Source organism: Pipistrellus hanaki (genome assembly GCF_964339955.1).
Source record: "Pipistrellus hanaki genome assembly, chromosome: 11".
Taxonomy (NCBI): domain Eukaryota; kingdom Metazoa; phylum Chordata; class Mammalia; order Chiroptera; family Vespertilionidae; genus Pipistrellus; species Pipistrellus hanaki.
In genome coordinates, this window is record NC_140513.1 from 47,604,051 (window position 1) to 47,624,372 (window position 20,322).

Consider the following 20,322-nt stretch of genomic DNA (forward strand, 5'->3'; position numbering starts at 1 on the left):
TCCTAGTTCAATAATGCATCAACCATTTGAGAATAGGTTGTATCAAAATAGGTTGTATGAATTAAGGCTTTCTGTGCCCAGGCAAGGATATACTTTGATAATCAGAGTTTTGGTCTGATGTTTTCTCACTAGTATCATATGTTTTTCAGATGTAAGCATGTATATTATTTATATGAATATGTACTATAACTCCATATGTGACAGAATGTAATTATTATCATAAATTTTTTACACTTTCCTCGTGGAGGAACTTTCAAATATATTTAAAAAGTGCATACCTTTGTCCAAGGCACATCCTGCTGTGGTCTCAGGACAGGAACCTAATGTAAGAAATAAATATACATTCTTATTAATACACTGAGTATAGTAAATAGATTGAGAAATACCAATACATAAAACTGAAACAAAAATATGGCTTAAAGCTCAACCATTGCTGATGTGTATCTGCTCAGTAACTTAAAACAGATGTTCTATCTTTTATCTTATTGGGTAAAGTTCATTAAGAAAAAAAGGACAGTCCTAGATAGTGTGGCTCAATGATTGAGTGTCAACCTAAAAACCAAGAGATGGCAGCTCAATTCCTGGTCAGGGCACTGCCCAGGTTGTGGACTTCATCCCTAGAAGGGGGCATGCAGGAAGTAGCCAATCAATGATATTTCTCTCTCATCAACATTTCTATTTCTCTATCCCTCTGCCTCCCTCCCTCTGTAGAAGTCATTTTTTTTTAATGGAATAGAGGACAGGAGAAAATACTATGATATACTTCTCAACCTGAATCTCCAAATGAGCTCTATTCCTTTATGTCCTGAAATAAACTTTTTTTATTTTACCCCAGAAAGAAATTTAGAAGCATATTCAGTTCCTGATACACAAATGTCAATTTTAGTCAAAAACATTTTAAAAAATGCTACATGAATTATTAGGATTCAAAACAGAAAGATGAAGAAACAGGTTAAATAGATTTTTATGGTAATAAAAGCCTTATGATATTTATTCATCAAAAACATGGCAGTGGAGTACAAATTAAAGTTAACACAGTAATAGTATTTCAAATTTTTAGGCAGTGAAACTAGAATGTATGTGCAGATAATAGATTTAAACATGTTCAAATGAACTTCAGTACCTTAAAAATCAATAAAAGTATAGAGAATCACTAAATCCCAGTATTTCTGCCATTTCTTTCTGATTTAGCATTCTATCAGATGCAGTGCCACATTTCCAAATATGTTCACTGACATAAAAGCTCAGCTCTAAATCTAAGAACTCTCAGTGCGAATCTGATAACACAAATTACAAAAACTTCAATAATGTAGAATAAAAGACCCACTCACTTTGTTCCTATTCTTTGGCATCCTTTCTGACTGAAATTTCCCGATGCCAGGAAAAATCAGAAGAAATAAACTTCTTTTCTGATCTCTACCAATAGTTTGGCATAGACATTTTACCATGAATGATAGAGTACCCACAAAGTACGCATAAAAATGAATGTTTCTTCCATATTTAAGGCTCACAATCTCAAAGAACGTTAGCTGCAGACATCACCTGAGTAATTTACAAGTTTGGGGATTCTCATTGTTGTGCCCACAGGCCTTGAGAATTTCTAGGCAAGGGGGGAAACCAAGCTGCTGAGTGGCCCAGAATTCCCTTCAGCCATTACAGCAGGCCCTCGGGTTATGTCAGAGATCCGCCCCTACAGCGCGAGGTAAAGTATGGCGATTTTTGCCATAATTCAGACCTGGGAACCCACCTCCATAAGCACCTAAGTCACTCATGTGGAGCACAGACACAGCAGTAATGAAGTGACACAGTAAAAATAAATTAAAAAAATAATTCCTGACCTTTACTTGTAGTAAATAAATAATAAAAAACATAAAGCACATATGTATTTACATCAAAATGACTTTTTTTAAATAAATAAATGGAAGATGGCTATATAACCATGAAAAGACATACATCGAGTCCCACATAACCTGAGGGCTGAGTGCACTAAAGCAGAGCAGACACATGTGTGGAAGCACACACCCTGACTTAAGGAGTCTACACTACACACATTTATAAATGGAAGCCAAATTATTTACGTGATGGCCCAAACTAGAAATTTCATACTTCCTGGATTTAAATGTTAGCCCTGGATTACTAGCCAACATGGATGCCATAAAAAGGGCAGCGAGTAGGAGATCCACCAAAGGACTTGTATGCATGCATATGAGCATAACCAATGGACACAGACAGTAGGGGAGTAAGGGCATATGTGGGAGGTGGGAGCGGATAGGGAGAGGTCAGTGGGGGGAAAAGGAGACTTATGTAATATTTTAAACAATAAAGAATTTAAATTAAAAAACTCTCTGAGTCTCAGTTTTTCGCTTATAATGAAGTTATTGTAAAGATTAAATGCTTTAATATAAATAAATTAATTTGAACCCTTTCTGAAACATAGTAAGCAGCCAATAAATGTAAGCTATTAAAAACTATATTTGAAAATTAAAAATAGTTCTTCAAAATTAATATTCAGTAATTTGGATATTTAAAAATAAGTTAATTGATATTTCTACTCTATTATTCATTTCCCAGTGTGAAAACATTAGTTTATATTTCTATTTTATATTCACACAATTACAATTATGTGCAAAGTAATTGAGAAACACATGCGTGGGTGTCAAACTTTATTCATAAAAGAGTCACCAGAAAAATTAATATAAAAGGGACAGGAGTTTCATATTTACTTTAGTTAGAATGAGGCATTTTCAATGTTATTTAATAGTCATAATTCTATGTTCTACTTGTGATCTGGCAAGACTAGAGCAACAACAATCTCATTTAATGAAGGCAGGCACCAAAAGTTTTCCACAGGCTGAACAGGAATCCAGTTTTCTAATGCTCATGGGAGTAGAGTATGGGATGAAGAGAAAATACAAAGATCTGGATAGTCTGTTCTACTGCCAGGCTATAATTTATCACTGAAAGACATGATATCAACCACATCTGAGTTGGACTTAAAAGAGAAATCAATCTCCAGTTTCTAAACTCTCCATTGCATTAGCCAATATGAATAGTCAAGGCTTCAAACAGAGGATTAAGTTTGCTTGCTCTGATTTTTTTCTCTTAGGACCATACACCCTTATAATGAGACAAGTTGTAGAAATAAAGGGAGGAGGAGATAGACTTATTTTTAAAGATTTGTTTAATTGAACTAAGCATAGGCTAGAATTAGGAGAAAAATGACTTGAGAAAATGAATATTATTATAAAAATAATAAACAATACTAATAACAAAGGAAAAGAAAGAAAGGACACAATAAAACACCTATAGCCTCAATAAGAAAAGTTCTAAATTTCAAGTGTGAAAAGTGGGCAATATTCTTGGTAAAATTTTTTTCTGGTCAGAAGCTACTTTATAGATCTTGGGGTTATAGTAAAAGGATTATGGTGGTGATCTGTCCGCATTGTTTTATGTTTTTAACTCAAGGGTCTTCTGCCAGCAGTAATTACCCCTGCCCCCTTAAGAGTCCCTCCATCACCACACACACACACTCCTGGGGATACTTAGCAATTTCTGTAGACATATTTGGCTGATAGAAATGGAGTGAGTTGTAACTGGCACCTAGGAGATAGAGGCCAAGGATATTGCTAAACATGCTGCAGTTCACCTGATAGGAGCCCCTCCCCCAATAAGAAAGAATTATCTAGCCCAAAATATCAGTATCAATTATGATATTCAAGGTTGAGAAACCCAATCTGATTTAGCACAGGGGTTGGGATCCTCCTACCTTAGCTCTTCACAAACCCTCCCAAATTATGAGATCACATAATTTACTTTACATAGAAGGAATTTTCTAGGAAAAAGAGAACTAACCTTGGTCAAGGGTCCTGACAGATAATATTTTTGTTGCTATAACTTACTTAGACATTGTCCATCTAATATTTAATGTGGTTATGTATTAAACCAAAGTTGACCAGATACTAGTTATCAAGCTTTTTATACTACACAATCTAAACCCTATAGGTAATTATAATTCCACTTCTTTTAATTTTTTTTATTGATTTCAGAGATAGAGATAGGAAAAGAGAGGGATAGAGAGATAAAAACATTGATGAGAGAGAAACATCATCAATTGGCTACTCCTGCACTCTCCCTACAGGGGATTGGGCCCACAACCTTGGCATGTGCTCTGACCAGAAATCAAACTAGTCACCTCTTGGTTCATGCACTGATGCTCAACCACTGAGCACATCAGCCGGATTCTACTCTTTTTCTTAAATGTTTTCCAATGTCAGAAAATATTTTAGTAAATTATCTTTTTGTTAGTTTTACTCTTTTTTTTAAATATACTTTATTGAGTTTTTACAAAGAGGAAGAGAGAGGGATAGAAAGCTAGAAACATCGATGAGGGAGAGAAATATCGATCAGCTGCCTCTTGCACACCCCCTACTGGGGATATGCCTGCAACCAAGGTACATGTCCTTGACTGGAATCGAACCTGGGACCTTTTAATCGGCAGGCTGGTCCTCTATCCACTGAGCCAAACCGGTTTCAGCTAGTTTTACTCTTATAAACAGCAATAACTTCAAAGCCAGACATTGTCCTGTTTGAAGTAGTTATATTAAGTTACAGATTATTTGCTTTCCTATCTAATAAAAGGGTAATATGCAAATTAACCATCACTCCACTACACAGATAAGCCATGCCCGCTAGCCATACCCACCAGCCAATCCGAGCAAACATCCTATCTAATTAACCCCAACCAAGATGGCTCCAGCCACAGAGAGCAGGAGGGAGGCTTGGGTTTCCTTGACAATGGAGGAAGACAAGCTTTTTGCACAACCTGGTCGGCCAAGGCCTATACTCAAAGGTACAAAGTTTTAATTATATTGATAGAAGGTAAATAAATTCCAACAAAAATGGCGGCAGCCATGAAGTTAGAAGAGCAGGAGGTTAAGGTTGCCCCAGGCAATGGAGGAAGCCAAGTTTCTGCAGCCCTGGCCAGCTCAGGCCTTCACTCCAGGCTACAAAGTTTCAATTGTAGAAGATACATAAATTCCAACAGAAATATCTGCCAGCATGAAGCAAGCAGGAGGCTCAGCTCTGCTCCAAGCTACAAAGTTTCAATTGTAGAAGGTAAATGAATTCCAGATACCAGGGCCTCTCCTTGGGTTGCCAGGGGGCATGGCTGGCCTGAAAACCACCATAGGCTCCTCGCCCATGCCACCCCATTCCCCAAGGAACCTCCACCCTGGTCTGGGATACCCTTCAGGGCAAACCAGCTGGCCCCACCCATGCACCACGCCTCTATCCTACCTAATAAAAGAATAAAAAATTGACCATCACTCCAACACACAAGATGGCTGCCTTCATATGGTTAAAGATCCTGCCCCCTTTTGGTCACAAAAGGACCACCACAAGATGGCTAGCAGGGGAGGGCAGTTGGAGATGATCAACCCTGCAGGGAAGGGAAGTTAGGGGTGACCAGGCCAGCAGAGGATGGAAGTTGGGGGCAAACAGGCTGGCAGGAGAGCAGTTAGACATCAATCAGGCTGGCATGGGAGTGGTTATGGGGTGATCAGGCTGGCAGGCAGAAGTGGTTAGGGGCAATCAGGAAGGCAGGCAGGCGAGCAGTTTGGAGCCAGCAGTCCTGGATTGTGAGAGGGATGTCCAACTGGGATCAGGCCTAAACGGGCAATCGGACATCCCTCGAGGGGTCCCAGATTGGAGAGGGTGCAGGCTGGGCTGAGAGACAACCCTTTCATCCCGTGCACAAATTTTGTGCATGGGGCCTCTAGTATCATTATAAAAATTTGTTATTTTTAATTTACACCCAAGAAACAACTGTAAGCAAAACTAATATACATTTCTATTAAATACATAAAAATATAATAGTGCACTGATTTGAACTAAAATTAGTCCTTGGAAATAGTATATTCTCCACCCCAGGTCAAGTCTCCTTCCATCACCACCACCACTTACCCCCTCTTTAACCTCTTCTACCTCTACCTCTCCATCTCCCTTTCCCTCTGGTAATCACCATATTGTTGTCTATGAAGTTTTTTGTTTTGTTTTGTTTTTACTTTTCTTCTTAACCTTCACCTTTTTTTTACCCAGATATTTTTTTTCACCCAGATACTCTATAGTTTCCCCTATGACAGATATCAGTCTGTTCTCTGTATCTTTGAGTTTGTTTCTATTTTGTTTGCTTATTTTGTTCATATAATTCTACATATAAGTAAATCAAATGCAATTTGTTTTTCTCTGACTGGCTTAGTTCATTTAGCATAATACTCTCCAGATCTATATACAAATTCAATTATAATATTTTAAAAAATAAATAAAATGTTACTGTTTAACATAAAACATAACTTTGCATTATTCTCATTTTTCTCCTTTGAGAATATCTCATTATGATCATGTTGCTCAGAATATTTAGTCTGTAAAGTATGAATGTTTCCTTGATACTGATTAAGTGGGATTTTTCAACCTAAAAAACATTCCATATTTCAATTTGTTGATTGTCTTCAAGAATCTTTTCTAGAAATGCCAGAAATCTGGGTGAGGGGGAAATTGATTCCTTAAAACCATTCATTCATTATAGTTGGATTTCCACAGCTAAATCAAAGTATTGGCAAAAGGAGGAGGGAAAGAATCACAGTGGGTTGTTTATGTTATTACTAGAGGTCCAGTGCACAAAATTCATTTACTGGGGAGGAGGGACCCTCAGGCTGGCTTGCACCCTCTCCAATCTGAGACCCATAGGTTCGACTGCCAGTTTAGGTCCAATGCCTCTCTCAATCTGGGACCACTGGCTCGTAACCACTCACCTGCCTGCCTAATTGTCCCTAACACCTTTTCCTGCCTGCCTGATCACCCCTAATTGCTCTCCCCTGTTGGCCAAATCACTCCTAACCACCTCTGCCTTGGCCCTACCACTGTGGCTTTGTCAGGAAGGAAGACAGGATGACTGGAAGATGTCCAGTCAACCAAATCTAATTAGCATATTACCCTTTTATTAGTATAGAATGTTGTGATTCCATTTAGAGTAAACTTGGAAATGGTTAAATAGCAATGCAATGCCATAGTACCTACATATCAGTCCTGTGTTTTGAGCACAATAAGAGATATTATTACCGAACTAGAACAGTTGAGGAGGACCAGGCTTATAAGAGCGGGCAGTGGGAGGTGATCAACCCTGTAGGGGAGGGCAGTTAGGGGTGACCAGGCTGACAGAGGATGGAAGTTGGGGGTAAACAGGCTGGCAGGGGAGCAGTTAGACATCAATCAGGCTGGCATGGGAGTGGTTATGGGGTGATCAGGCTGGCAGGCAGAAGTGGTTAGGGGCAATCAGGAAGGCAGGCAGGCAGGCGAGCAGTTTAGAGCCAGTAGTCCTGGATTGTGAGAGGGATGTTCAACTGCCTGTTTAACATCCTTGAGAGGTTCCAGATTGGAGAGGGTGCAGGCTGAGCTGAGGGACACCCTCCACCCTGTGCACGAATTTTGTGCACCTGACATCTAGTTTAAAATAAATTAAATGAATATCACAATGACATATGCCAATATGCTCAATATGAATGCTTTAAAGTTGGTCAAGATTTTGTGTTTTTTTCTCCCATCTTAATAACTATTAGTCACCATGAAGAGACTATACAGTATATCTATACAATCTGGAAATATAACAAAGTCAATAATTTTATATCATGCCTTATCTCTATTTCTTTAAAGATGCTAAGTAAAAGTTGCTAATTTATTCATGAGTAAGTGCATGTATTTAGAAACTGCATTAAAATTTTATTATCTATATCTTATTCATGTTGTAAAGCATATAATAGCTTTATGTCTCTAATGGCCAAAATTGGATATATCCACTTCCTGACTGAAATGCAACTAACGTATCACATATGTCACATTTGTAAGCATAAGCCATAGAGTTCACCATGGAAGCCATTCTCCAGGGTACATCATTTTCCCCTGTCAAATCTGTCAGGAGATCACAAGGATAGTGGCAGAGTGACTCCATATAACCTTATTGAAATGTTAAGTCCTAAAGCAACTTACTTTTCAACCTATCTTGGAGGAAATTGTCACTCCATTTTTATTTCCTTAGTGATGTCTGAGGAGCTACTTCAATAGATATACTGCATTTGAATGAAGGATGTTATTTATAGTATGCAAACTGAACTTAAGAGAGTAAATACAGTTATTACTAAATTTAATTTTTGCATCTGTCTATTAAATAACCAGATGTGCTTGTGAACATAAAGAATCAAAATGAATTCAGATTAATAAATATATTTTTGTAATATATTTTTCTCTCATTAAAAATAGTGATTATGCCATAATAATTACTGAATAAAAAGAGAGGCATCATGAATAGTGTACTACACATAATTTTTTAAGGAGAAACCAGAAATTTTAATAGATCAGTGTTATGGGATGAATTCTGTCGTCCTCAAAATTCATATGTTGAAATTCTAGCCCGTAGGTACCTCACAATGTTTCTATATTTGAAGAGAGTCTTCTAATTCACAAGTTCACTAAACTTTAAATAAGAGCCTTCTTAACTTTGCCAACTGAATTCTAATTTATAAAGAAATTACATTTGAGTTGGTTTAAATGACCAGAAACAGTGTAAGTCTACTGATTTTTCAAGATGTAAAACAGAGAAAAAAATTAAATATTCCTGCTGCTAAAAAATACAAAAAGTAATTAGGCTAAAATTAGATCATTTAGGGTGGATCCTAATTCATTGTGAATGGAGGACTCATCTACAAGCCACGGAGAGAGGCCCCCAGGAGAAACTAACCCTGCAAACACTTTCATCTTGGTCAGAATCGGGAGGGGGGGAAAAATTTCCGTTGTTTAAGCCTCCAGTCTGTGGTACTCTGTTATGCCAGATAAAAACACTAATATAATTGGTAATTTCCAAAGTTCGAGTAGATCTCTATGCAACCACGTTAAGAGGTAAATTTTATCTTCAGTGTACTCCTATGCTTCATTTAATACTAATCTGTCTCTTTCATGCACTTCCTGCATACCTAATGCTCTTGATGTTCCCAGGTTTTGAGGGGTTATCCATCAGTAGACATAGTTCCTTTTCCTGCTTCTTCAGATTTACACTCAAAGAAAGCCTGTCCTGATCTGAGATAAAGATTTTCATTCCCGAGAACAGCTGGCCTATATCTGTATCTGAGGGTGTTTGTCAGGAAAAAAAAATCATAGCTTTTTTAAATAAAGCAAGCCTTGTGTCACTATGTTTTGTGTTGACAGTCATGAGCAGGTGTGATGAAATTGCTATCTGTGCTCATTATTGGTGGTAATATAAAGTGGAAAACAACTTGTCACCATGTATCAAACTCTTAAAAATATTTGCTCCCTTTCACCCAGTTATTGCACTTCTGGGAATCTCTTGAAGGAATATATCAACAGATTCTGTTAAACATTTATGTACTCTGATAATGTATTTCACTACTATTTGAACTAGCCTCTCTCCCCCCAAAAGGAAACAGGCTAAATCTATATATATATATATATGAGCCTAAACGACCTAATGGTGGAACTATTGGTTGACTGGTCACTATGATGTGCACTGACCACCAGGGGGCATATGTTCAATGCAGGAGCTACCCCTGGTGGTCAGTGTGTTCCCACAGCCAACCTCCCATGGCCCCTCCCCCAGCCGGCTTGCCCTGATGGGCCCTGCCAGCCAACCTCCCATTGCCCCAATCAACTCTGATCACTGCAGGCCAAGGGACCCCACCCATGCACAAATTCATGCATTGGGCCTCTAGTATCTTTTTATTATTATATTATTGACTTTTTATAGAGAGGTAGGGAGAGTAATAGAGAGCTAGAAACATTGATGAGAGAGAAACATAGATCACCTGCCTCCTGCACACCCACACCTGGGGATGTATCCACAACCCAGGTACATGCCCTTGACTGGAATCAAACCTAGGATCCTTCAGTCTGCAGGCCAACACTCTATCCACTGAGCCAAATCAGTCAGGGTGAGCCTGTATTATCTTAATAATAGATGAGAGAGGTTTCTCCCACAGGTAAAGAAATATTGTGCTTTTATTTGTAATCATGTTTTCAAAGACAATTTAATTGCATGGGACTATTAAAAGAATTTCAAAATTTTAGGTGAAAAGGTAAGGCTATAATAGGATTCAACTGTATAAAATTCAACCCGAATAATCAGGAATTCCATTTACTTTCCCAAGCTCCTTTCCCTTTCTGTCCCCCTAAAATAAATAATCTCTTTATATAAGTCAGTAAAACACTCAAAATTCCAAGAAACAGGCGTGAGTCATAAGGTGTTTCTGGTCTAGTCCTTCACCATCTTGGAGAGGCAGGGAGAAAGAATATTTCCACATTTACACTCTGTGAATACAACCTGGTAACTGCTTCATTCTTTTACATTACAAATAATTGACAGTGCTGATATCCAATTACAACTTTCCTTTCTCCTTTGGAGGATCAATGGATATTCTTTATTTTCTAAAAGAAGTATCACAAAATATCTTACGACATAGGACACAAAGACTATTTCATATTTTTCTCTACCCTTATAACAAGGGATATTCCATTACAATAAAACAGATGTTGTTTTATTGTAATGGAATAGTCTAAAGCCTTGTTGTACTATGATTACCAAATGGAAGTTTAGCAAATTCTTACTTTCAGAAATGAAGAATATGTGTTCATTGATTTTAGAGAAAGGGAAAAGAACAGGGAAAGGGAAAAAGAGAGGGAAAAGGAGAGGCAGAGGGAGAGGGAAAAACATCAATGTGAGAGAAGAACATTGATTGGTTGCCTCCTGTAGACATCCTGATCCTGACTGGGGATCAAACCCACAACCTTCTGATATATGGGACTACTGACAAAGCCACCTGGCCAGGGCCCAGATTATTCTTGTAAATGTGACTTAAGGATCCTAATAGGAGCCTTGAGGAGTTTGTTAAAAACATCTATGTAAACACTGCGCACTACATTGTGTCATACTCAACATTTTTATTCAAGTTTTGTAAATATATTGTGAATCTAGCAAATCTCAAGGGTTCATTGTAATCCTCTTTCCCTGTCATATTTATGAAAGCACTTCATAAGTGTCTGACCTTCAAAAATTCGGAACCTAGAGCAACAGCAAACAAAATAATAGTGGAGTTAATGAGGAGTGCTGCCATTACACTGGGCTTGCAGGTCGTTATTCGGAACGTAGCATTAGCACTTTGCAAGGAGGCAGGATGGAGGAAGCAGACCCCTCATTATTCCTGAGAGCTGGACTTGAGCACCAGTTTGGAGATTTGAATGCTCCATTATCATCAGTCAATAACTGGCATATATGGATCTATCATCTTATTGGAACATCAGCAAATTACAGTAATGATCAGATCTCATTTTCCTTTGTCTTTTTAATTTTAACCACAGAGAGTTCTGTCCATGAAGGTCACTTGTTTAATGGTACTGCTAACACAGACACATCATCATTAATACTTAAGTTAAAATATTTCTCTGAAGCTGAAGGGCTGGTTCCTTGTCAATTTTAATCCATGATTTTTTTGAGAAAGATCAGGGTCCTAAATTCCAGTTGTGTAGAAAATTATCTGGCATTGAACAAGCCATTTAACCTGTTTTGACCTCATTTTCTTTATTATAGAATGAAATAATTAGCATTACCATTAAGGATTCACTCACCTTTAATATCTATTGTATACCTAAACATTCCTTTGAGAAGGAGAGTGGTAGATGGGAGGTTCATACAGCATCAAGACACTAGAATTTCCTAATTGATCTCCCTGTCTTCAATCCTATCCCCATCTAATCAATCTTCCATTCCACTACAATGAGATTACCCAAACAGTAGATTCTGCTTATGCACTTCTCTTACATCCTAAAAGAGTTTCCCATCTCCTTGGAAAATACATAAACTTGCTTTGGCATTTATAAAACAGGTAGTTCCTGCCTTGCTTAGCGGTCTCATCTCACACCATTGACCCATATCATCCTTCTTCTCCAGAACAAATGACTAGCTGTTTCCTGAATATGCTGTGTTCTCTTTTATGTCTGTGTTTTTTGTATTCTATCTCATGTTCCTCGTATTTTTCACATTCGGTTCCTTGTTTCTTCAATTCCATTTTCCTGTTTATCTTCCTGGCTAAGTTCCTACTCAGGCAAAGTCCCTTAGAACTCAGCTCCTACAATTCCCCCTTTCAGCTTCTTCCAGGGCTTAGTTATGTGACCCTAGTATGTGTATCTCTTATCATGTCTTACATTCCCGTATCATAACCTTGCACTTCAGTTGTTGGTTTTAGGTGTATCTCTTCCCAGACACTTGCTTGTTCTTAAACAGAAGCGGCTTTGCTTCTTGTTGTTTCTTATCTAACATCTAGCACTGTGCCTGGTACATAGCAGGCACTCAGACAACATTTGATGAATGGGTGGAAAAGTATGCATATATTTCATAGAATAATTCATTACTGGTTGCTCTTTTTTGCAGGTGCAATAAGATATATTCAGAACATACTCTCCTCTCTTTTTACAACAGAAAACTGAACATGCTAGCTGAATAACCCCATCAGCCATAGCATGTTAGAATAGAGATGGTGACTTGCACCATACTTTTCCTTATCTTTAAAATGACTTTTTTCAAATCCTTAAGCTGGAAACAAAAAGAAAGATCAATATAGCTTTGCAAAGCACCATTTATATCCTCTTCCCAACCACTGCTCACTTCCACTTCATAGCACACCAGACAGCGGGCTTATTTGTTAACTAGATAATAGCCAGCTAATTTTATTCACACGTTTTCCAAATAGTCAGTACCTACCTTCTCCTATCCTCTGGGTTGAAAGGCATAAATTCAGGGAATCAAGTTTCTATCCATCCTCTAAAAATACATTTTAAATTGAGCATCCCTGTGATGATTGTCTGGGCACCACTGAAGAGGAGTTGTATAATGACATACTTTGCCATATGCAAGTTCACGTTTGAAATAGAGACGCTATCCTGGTTAACCTGTATTATAAAACAAGCACTGGAACAGAAAGTGGGAAAACTGGATGCACTCCTATCTTCAGGTTTCAGACCTTCTTCTATTAAAGGGAACCAATATATATATATATATTTAAATTTAAGTTTATAATTCTTATTTTGGAGGAGAAAAGAAATCCCACTAATGTCTGGTACCAATTTCTTCTAATATATCCTCAACACATATACAAATCTGCACATACATGTGTGTGCACACACACCGCTGAAGTTATAATTTTCAAAGGATAATCATATATCCTAAAGATAAGTATATAATTTTAGAAAGGTCAATATTTTATGTTAATTTTAAAGAGTGGTCTTACTGTTCCTAATTTAAAATGTAAAAAAGAGAATTAGAGTTCCATGTGGATGGGGGGGCGGGGGGGGGAAGAGGGGGGAGATGAGCACATTTTCAACACAATTAGCCAAACAGGTTTTGTGGATGAGTTACTGTCTAGAATACCACTGAATATTAGAAAATGTCAGAAAAGCCCAAAGAAAAAGGATATTCCAAGAGCAGGAATAAGGGCTAGGTGTGATTCTTCAGTAAAGGGCAATGGTGAGGTTGGAGGAAGGAAAGTAGATTAATTAGGTCAAATTGACCAATATAAGTTGCCTAATTGAAGCATTATGTAAGCTCCTATGGAGTGTAGCTATATGGGAATGTAACATATCAGTTAACATATATTCTTAAAGTACCAACCACTCGCTACAAACCCAAGAATGTGCTAAACAGATGATAGAACTAGATTAAAACTTTTGAAGTTTCTCCTTAGTGAACGTTTAGAGTTTCTCAAAAGGACTATTCCTCTGTCCAATACATTTTTGCACACTCCCTTTTCCTAAGGTACGTCTTCCTTTTGTGGTCTATTGATTAACTTCTGATCTTTGCCAGATCTCAGCTTAGATATATTTCTTCAGAAATAATGTGTGTGTGTGTGTGTGTTCACATGCAAATGAACATGTTTCTCAGTAAAAACATATATGATGCTATATATATATGTTATATGATGTTACAATTTAAAAAGCCGATGAGATTCACATTTCAAAAAATGTCTAAGCCCTATGGGCCCAATGACTGAAGAAATGCATTTGCATCTTGAAAAACATAGCAGACCTTTCAAAAATGACATGGTACACATATATTAATTGAGAGAAGTGGGGAAAAAACCATATTTTTTTGCAGTTCTCCTTTAACACATGACGTGATCTAGGTTGAGAGAAGTTAAGGAACTTGCTCACACAGATGGAGTGCAGAATAAAAATTGGCCCCCTAAGTGCTGAACTCCCCATTCAGTACACAGTGTGTTTGGAGAAGAACTCTGTAATGAGCATACTCACCTCTGAGTTATTCATGGGGAAGATAAAAATAAGGAAAAAATGGTTGACTCAGGAGTTTTACCTCCTAAATTGTACTGTTCTATCATGTTTGCAGAGTGAGTAAAAACTCCACTGTTTAACAAGTAATTCTCAATTTGAATTGTGAAACTGAATACTAAATATGTTGAATACTCAGCAAATCCTTAAAATGAAAGAAATTTTATTTTGTGGTTGGTATATCTGCTTCTTTGGAACTTTCCTTGTTTAATGCTGTTCTTCTAGTAAGCAAATTATAAATATTTTGTGTTGTATTTTGTCTGAAATATCTTAGTAGAAAAGCCCAAAATATAGCCATAAAATTTAAGTACAAAAAGGTAAATAATAAAATTGTTATGAAACTCATTACACCTTTATATTTATATTTAACCTTTTTATTTAAATTCTTTCCAGTTTATCAGGAATGATTTTCATTCTTTTAAAATAAAAGAATGAAATAACATTAAAAACTTTCATGCAATGATAACTCTTAATGGTTATTTCTAAAAGTGCAGTTGTTCTAGATTTTGTGTATATATATATTCTTTTTATGTTAAATTTATCAGGGTGACATTGGCTAGTAATATTCATTATATAGGTTTCAAGAGTGCAATTCTAAAATATGTCACCTCTATATTACATTGTGTGTTTACCTTTCTCAATATTTTCTTGTGCATTTTAAAAGACATGCATTTAATATATCAGTTTAAGGTTTTTTTTTTTTTTTTAAGTAAGCATATTATACAGTGCAATGAGAAAATACATTTTCAATTTCTCTCTTGCATGAAATATCTGAGCTAATAATTTGACCTAGAAGGAGTAGAATCTCTCTTTTCATTAGACTTCCCCTTTTAACAGGGGCTTTGTTAGTCTACTGAGTCATGACGAGTAATCCTTTATATGCCAGGGTATACTGTGCTGCCTGATGAACTAACAAATTAAAATGTAATGTGAAACAATGGCACTGGGGATATAAAGGAATAGCTGCTTATGTGGGAAGAAATCCATAATTAAGCCTAGATGTATATTTTAATTATAATCTTATCAACTGATAATGCAGTTTGAGGAATCTAAGGGAACCACAATACAGAGCACAAGAAAGCTATCTCATCCCCTTTGCTGTTTCCCCTACCTTCTGCCCCTCACCTTCAACCTCCCAAAGACTTATTTCACTATATCTTGCCAAGAATTAGGAAGCAATCAAGTGATTTTTCACCACCTTCATCTCAAGCTAAGGTAATTATTTGTCTGTTTGTTTTTTTGTGTTTTTTTTTCCTTAAACTTGGTTTGCTCAAGGGTAAAATGAACCACAGTACTTATCAGCTTAATGCATACACAAGTGTTACTGAAGGCAACTGAGCAAGGCTGAAGCCAGAGGTTAGCTGCAAATCCATTAGCAATTTTAAATAATGGGGGAAAACATTTTTGGTGAGTCTGTGATAATTCTGAAGAACTGCAGAAGTCACAAAATAAGACATGTAATTTGCATTAACACATCATCAGACAAATTCACAGAGAGCTTAAAAGAGTGCAAAGTCATATTTGCTGTTCATATGTTTAAAAGTATCATTTCTTATTCTTCGACACATAATCACTTATTAGTTTTAAGGATCATATTCTAGGTAGAGCTGTAGAAAGCAGGAAGCTAGCATATCTAGAAAATATTCTTGTCAACTCTGAAGCACTCATAAGTCAGAGAAATATTTGGAATTTACAGAATATACTGGGGAAAATTTTAAGGTATGTTTTGGGGGAAACTTTAGTGGCATCATTTTCATTTAAGCTTTCAAGCTTTTTTGTGAATTAGTTGGTATTAGTAAACATTCCACCATAGAATCTACAATTTATATTTAAGAGAAGGTCCATTTTAAAATTCTAATCTCTCCCAGATGGCTTGGCTTAGTGGGTGAGCGTGAACCTATGAGCTGGCAGGCCAATGTTAGATTTCAGCTCAGGACACATGCCTGGATTTCTGGCTCAATTCCCAGTAGGGGGTGTGCAGGAAGCAACCATCAATGATTCTTCCTCTTTATTGATGTTTCTTTCTCTCCCTCTATGATATTCACTATCCTTTCTCTTCCTCTATGATATTAACTATCCTATATAATAAAAGGCTAATATGCAAATAGACCAAAAGGAGGGATGACCAGTCACTAGGATGTGCACTGACCATTAGGGGGCAGACGCTCAGCACAGGAGCTGCACCCTGGTGGTCAGTGTGCTCCCCCAAAAACCAGGCTCATCGCTGGCAAGCGCAGTGGTGGTGGCAGGAACCTCTCCCACCTCCAAGGCCGCCCTAAGGATGTCTGACTGCCACTTAGGCCCACTCCCACACCTCCAGAGGCTCCTAGACTGCAAGAGGGTGCAGGCCGGGCTGAGGGGCAACCCCCTCAGCCAGTGCACAAATTTTGTGCATCAGGCCTTTAATATATAATCTCATATTCTAGAAATACAAGTCACTGTGCTGTTTTTTTGTTTGTTTGTTTTTCCTGTTTTACAAATTTCCTTCCAAAACTATGTTAAACTTTAAAAAGAGACCTCTTAAGTTAGACACTTTATCATCATGACACGTCTTATTTTGAGTTGTTAATTAGCAGATCAATGACATAGAAGCCATACCGACACATTCAAAGCAGTTACAAAGATTGGTTCTTTAATGGAGCCGTGTTAGCTTAAAAGCTGAAAAAAATGTCAATGTCGTTATTTATTGTCCACATACATTACTAGCATAAATACAACCTGGGACCCTAGTTGGGATTCTAGAACAGAAAAAAATATATTTGTGAAAAACCTGGTAACATTTCAATATTAACCGGGTGTTACTTAATATCATTGTACCAACGCTAACTGTATACTGTACAAATACTTTTTTTTAAATATATTTTTATTGATTTCAGAGAGGAACGGAGAGGGAGAGAAATAGAGACATCAATGATGAGAGAGAATCATTGATCTGATGCCTTTTGCAAGCCCCACACTAGGGATTGAGCCTGCAACCAAGGCTTGTGCACTGGCTGGGAATCAAACCATGGCCTCCTGGTTCATAGGCTGATGATGCTCAACCACAGAGCCATGCAGGCTGGGCTAATTGTTCATAGGAATTTTATTATAAATATGTTATGTGTCAACAAGGGATGTCAAATGATGGATATATGTAAACTCTTTGTACCACTTTTGCAACATATCTGTAGATCTAAAAATGTTACAAAGAATTTTGAAACTATTATAAAGAAGCTTTAGATAGGTAATTATGTAAAAACTTCCTTTACAGCTAACAAATTATTCTAATACTACCATTTTGCTGAATTTTATAATTATTCACTGTCCAAGTTTTTTCCCTCCAAATTGATGAGAATATGTTATCCCCTCTTTGTTCATAATCAATAATATGAACCGCCAAAACTGGTTTGGTTCAGTGGATAGAGCGCAGGCCTGAGGACTGAAGGGTTTGATTCTTTTCCAGGGCATGCACCTTGGTTGCGGACACATCCCCAGTAGGGAGCGTGCAAGAGGCAGCTGATTGATGACTCTCATCAATGTTTCTAACTCTCTATCCCTCTTTCTTCCTTTCTGTACAAAATCAATAAAATATATTTTTTAAAAATAATAATATGAACCGATCTAACTGTTTAAGCCTGTGTTTCTATTATTATTCCATATCCCTATCCCAAAAAATTATCTTGTCTATTTTATTGTATTATTTCATCAAATTCAAAACAAGTATTTACGATTGCCACAACTCACTATGTACTGAAAAAGATGTGATGATTACAATGTACCTACCTGCATATATTATCAAGATCTAGAAAAAATAGTTTACATAATTAAATCTTATATACCTACTCTAAACCACTATCATATCTAAAAATAATTTTGAAGGTGATTGATACAACTGCATACATTTGATGGCTACTTTTTCTAGATATATTGAGTAGATTTATTGGAAGAGGGGGAGAGAGAGAGGACATTGATTTGTTGTTCCACTTATTTATGCATTCATTGGTTACTTCTTATATGTGTCGACCAGGGATGGTCGGCACATATAAGAACCTTGGTTTATCAGGGGACACTATAAACAACTGAGCTACACCGCAAGGTCTTGATGGTTATATTCCTAAAGAAAGAGCATCGCTGAGAATATATCAAGAACCTGAAAAGTTTTGCCATCATTAGATTTGTAAATAATGATATGAGGTAATATAAACAGAAGGAATTAAATAAATTACCATGTAACTAAAATTTTGTAACATGAACTTTAAATATCTGAAAGAGAATGTGAAAAGGACAATAGAATGTCTGAGACACAGAAACACAGTGAATAATTCCTTGCTGGTATTAACAATAGGAATATTTTTTTAAATGTTTAAATACATTTGAGCAGTAGTACTACATTAGTACGTATTTAAATATTGATTTTATTAACTTTGTGCTTTTAATCACATATTTATTTTCTGTATTCCAAAAAACATAAATTATTTAAGTCTTTTATTTCAAACAAAGCACAAACATTGCTGTGTAATGATGACACTGTCAGTAGTAAAGGCCTGGGTGATAGGGAATCCCACATCATCAAGCTTAAAATGTCCATTTCTTAGCTGCCAGTTAAAAGCCCAGATTTGCTATGGATTTGGGATTGGGCCTTTGATACATAATGACTAACAGTCTAGGCTGCTGTCTAGTGGAACCAGGCATGGTGTGACTTTCCTATATTTTTATTAAATGCCTAACTAAAGATGATGGCATAAGCATTTACAAATAAATATAAGGATTTAGAAATTATTTCAATTAAGCACAAAGGAGTGAAGTTCTTTATTGTCCAAAATTTAAGTATTATAACAGAGTTTTCTCTGTTAATTTTATTTTTTGTCACAGTTTATCTAACTTCTCTCTCCTAAATGTATAAATTCTGTAAGGAAATGAGAGGGTTAAGATTCAGATTAACAAATAAAAAATTGGGGTAGGGAGACTGGAAAAAAATATCACGTGCAAGGAATATGGGACACCTAGTAAGGTATATAAGAGAAAAATGATGAAGTAACTGTATCCCAAAAGGTCAACGCAAAGACCTGGGAAAGATCAAAGCTTCAAAGGATAGGCAAAAAGGTAGGAAAACTTAAATCTGAACAATGTATGTAGGTCACTTTCTCTCATAATTAGCAGAAATTCATAACACAAAGTACAAATGAAGTTATACTTCTTCTTAAGCATGTTTTTATCTTCTTCTTCTATTCTTCACTCAACATACAGGAGAACAGTACCTGGCAAGACTTTCCATTTTGAAAAGGCATAAAAAGAATAAGGTATCAAAAATAGTTTTTTTTCATTAAGGGGCACTAACATTTTCTTTTAAATCCATAAATACGAAATATAATATGAATCTTATACAATAGACAAAAAAACAACAACACACACACACACAAAAAAAAACCCATCAAAAACATGAAGTGGGAGAAATCATTATAATAAAATGACTAAATCACCACCAGGTGGACCAGATGGGCTCCATATAGTTTATAATATTTTTAAACATTTATAACATTTTAAAACGTGGCCACACTTGGTCTCATTTTAAAGAAGTATCATTTTGTCCACCTGAGGTTGATGTACAATAAAGAGTAAGGTGATTAGAAAACCATTAAACTCTTTCATATTCTTCATCTGCACTGAAAAAAAAATTACATGTACAGGAACCCTCTGTTGTAGTCATGGCTTAGCTGGAAAGGCTTCAATGTCTCTCTAATGCTCTCAGAAATGTATTAAAATTCCTTTGCTGAGTTTATTAATATATTCCATTACCTACGAGGGTATCTATTACGTAACAGGTACTTAATATGTTCTTGCTGGCTAGCTAGCTGCTATAACAGTCCTTGCCTTGACATGCATTTAACGTTTAATATAGGCCACTTTGTATCATTACTAGTTTTTATGTTTTATGGGTTTCTATATTCT

At 36.6% G+C, this 20,322-nt stretch overlaps 1 protein-coding gene and 1 long non-coding RNA gene across 2 annotated transcripts in view; one reads left to right on the forward strand and one right to left on the reverse strand.

The window, feature by feature from the left end:
• PTPRD (protein tyrosine phosphatase receptor type D) overlaps positions 1–20,322 on the reverse strand; it is a 1,977,099-nt gene that overhangs the window by 1,270,153 nt on the left and 686,624 nt on the right. The window contains exon 5 of the mRNA XM_084898455.1: positions 279–320. The gene's annotated coding sequence lies outside the window, so the exon portion shown is untranslated. The remainder of the gene's footprint in view (positions 1–278; positions 321–20,322) is intronic.
• Positions 1–20,322, forward strand: part of LOC311629901 — a 1,265,484-nt gene that overhangs the window by 709,242 nt on the left and 535,920 nt on the right. The gene's annotated exons all lie outside the window — the stretch shown is intronic.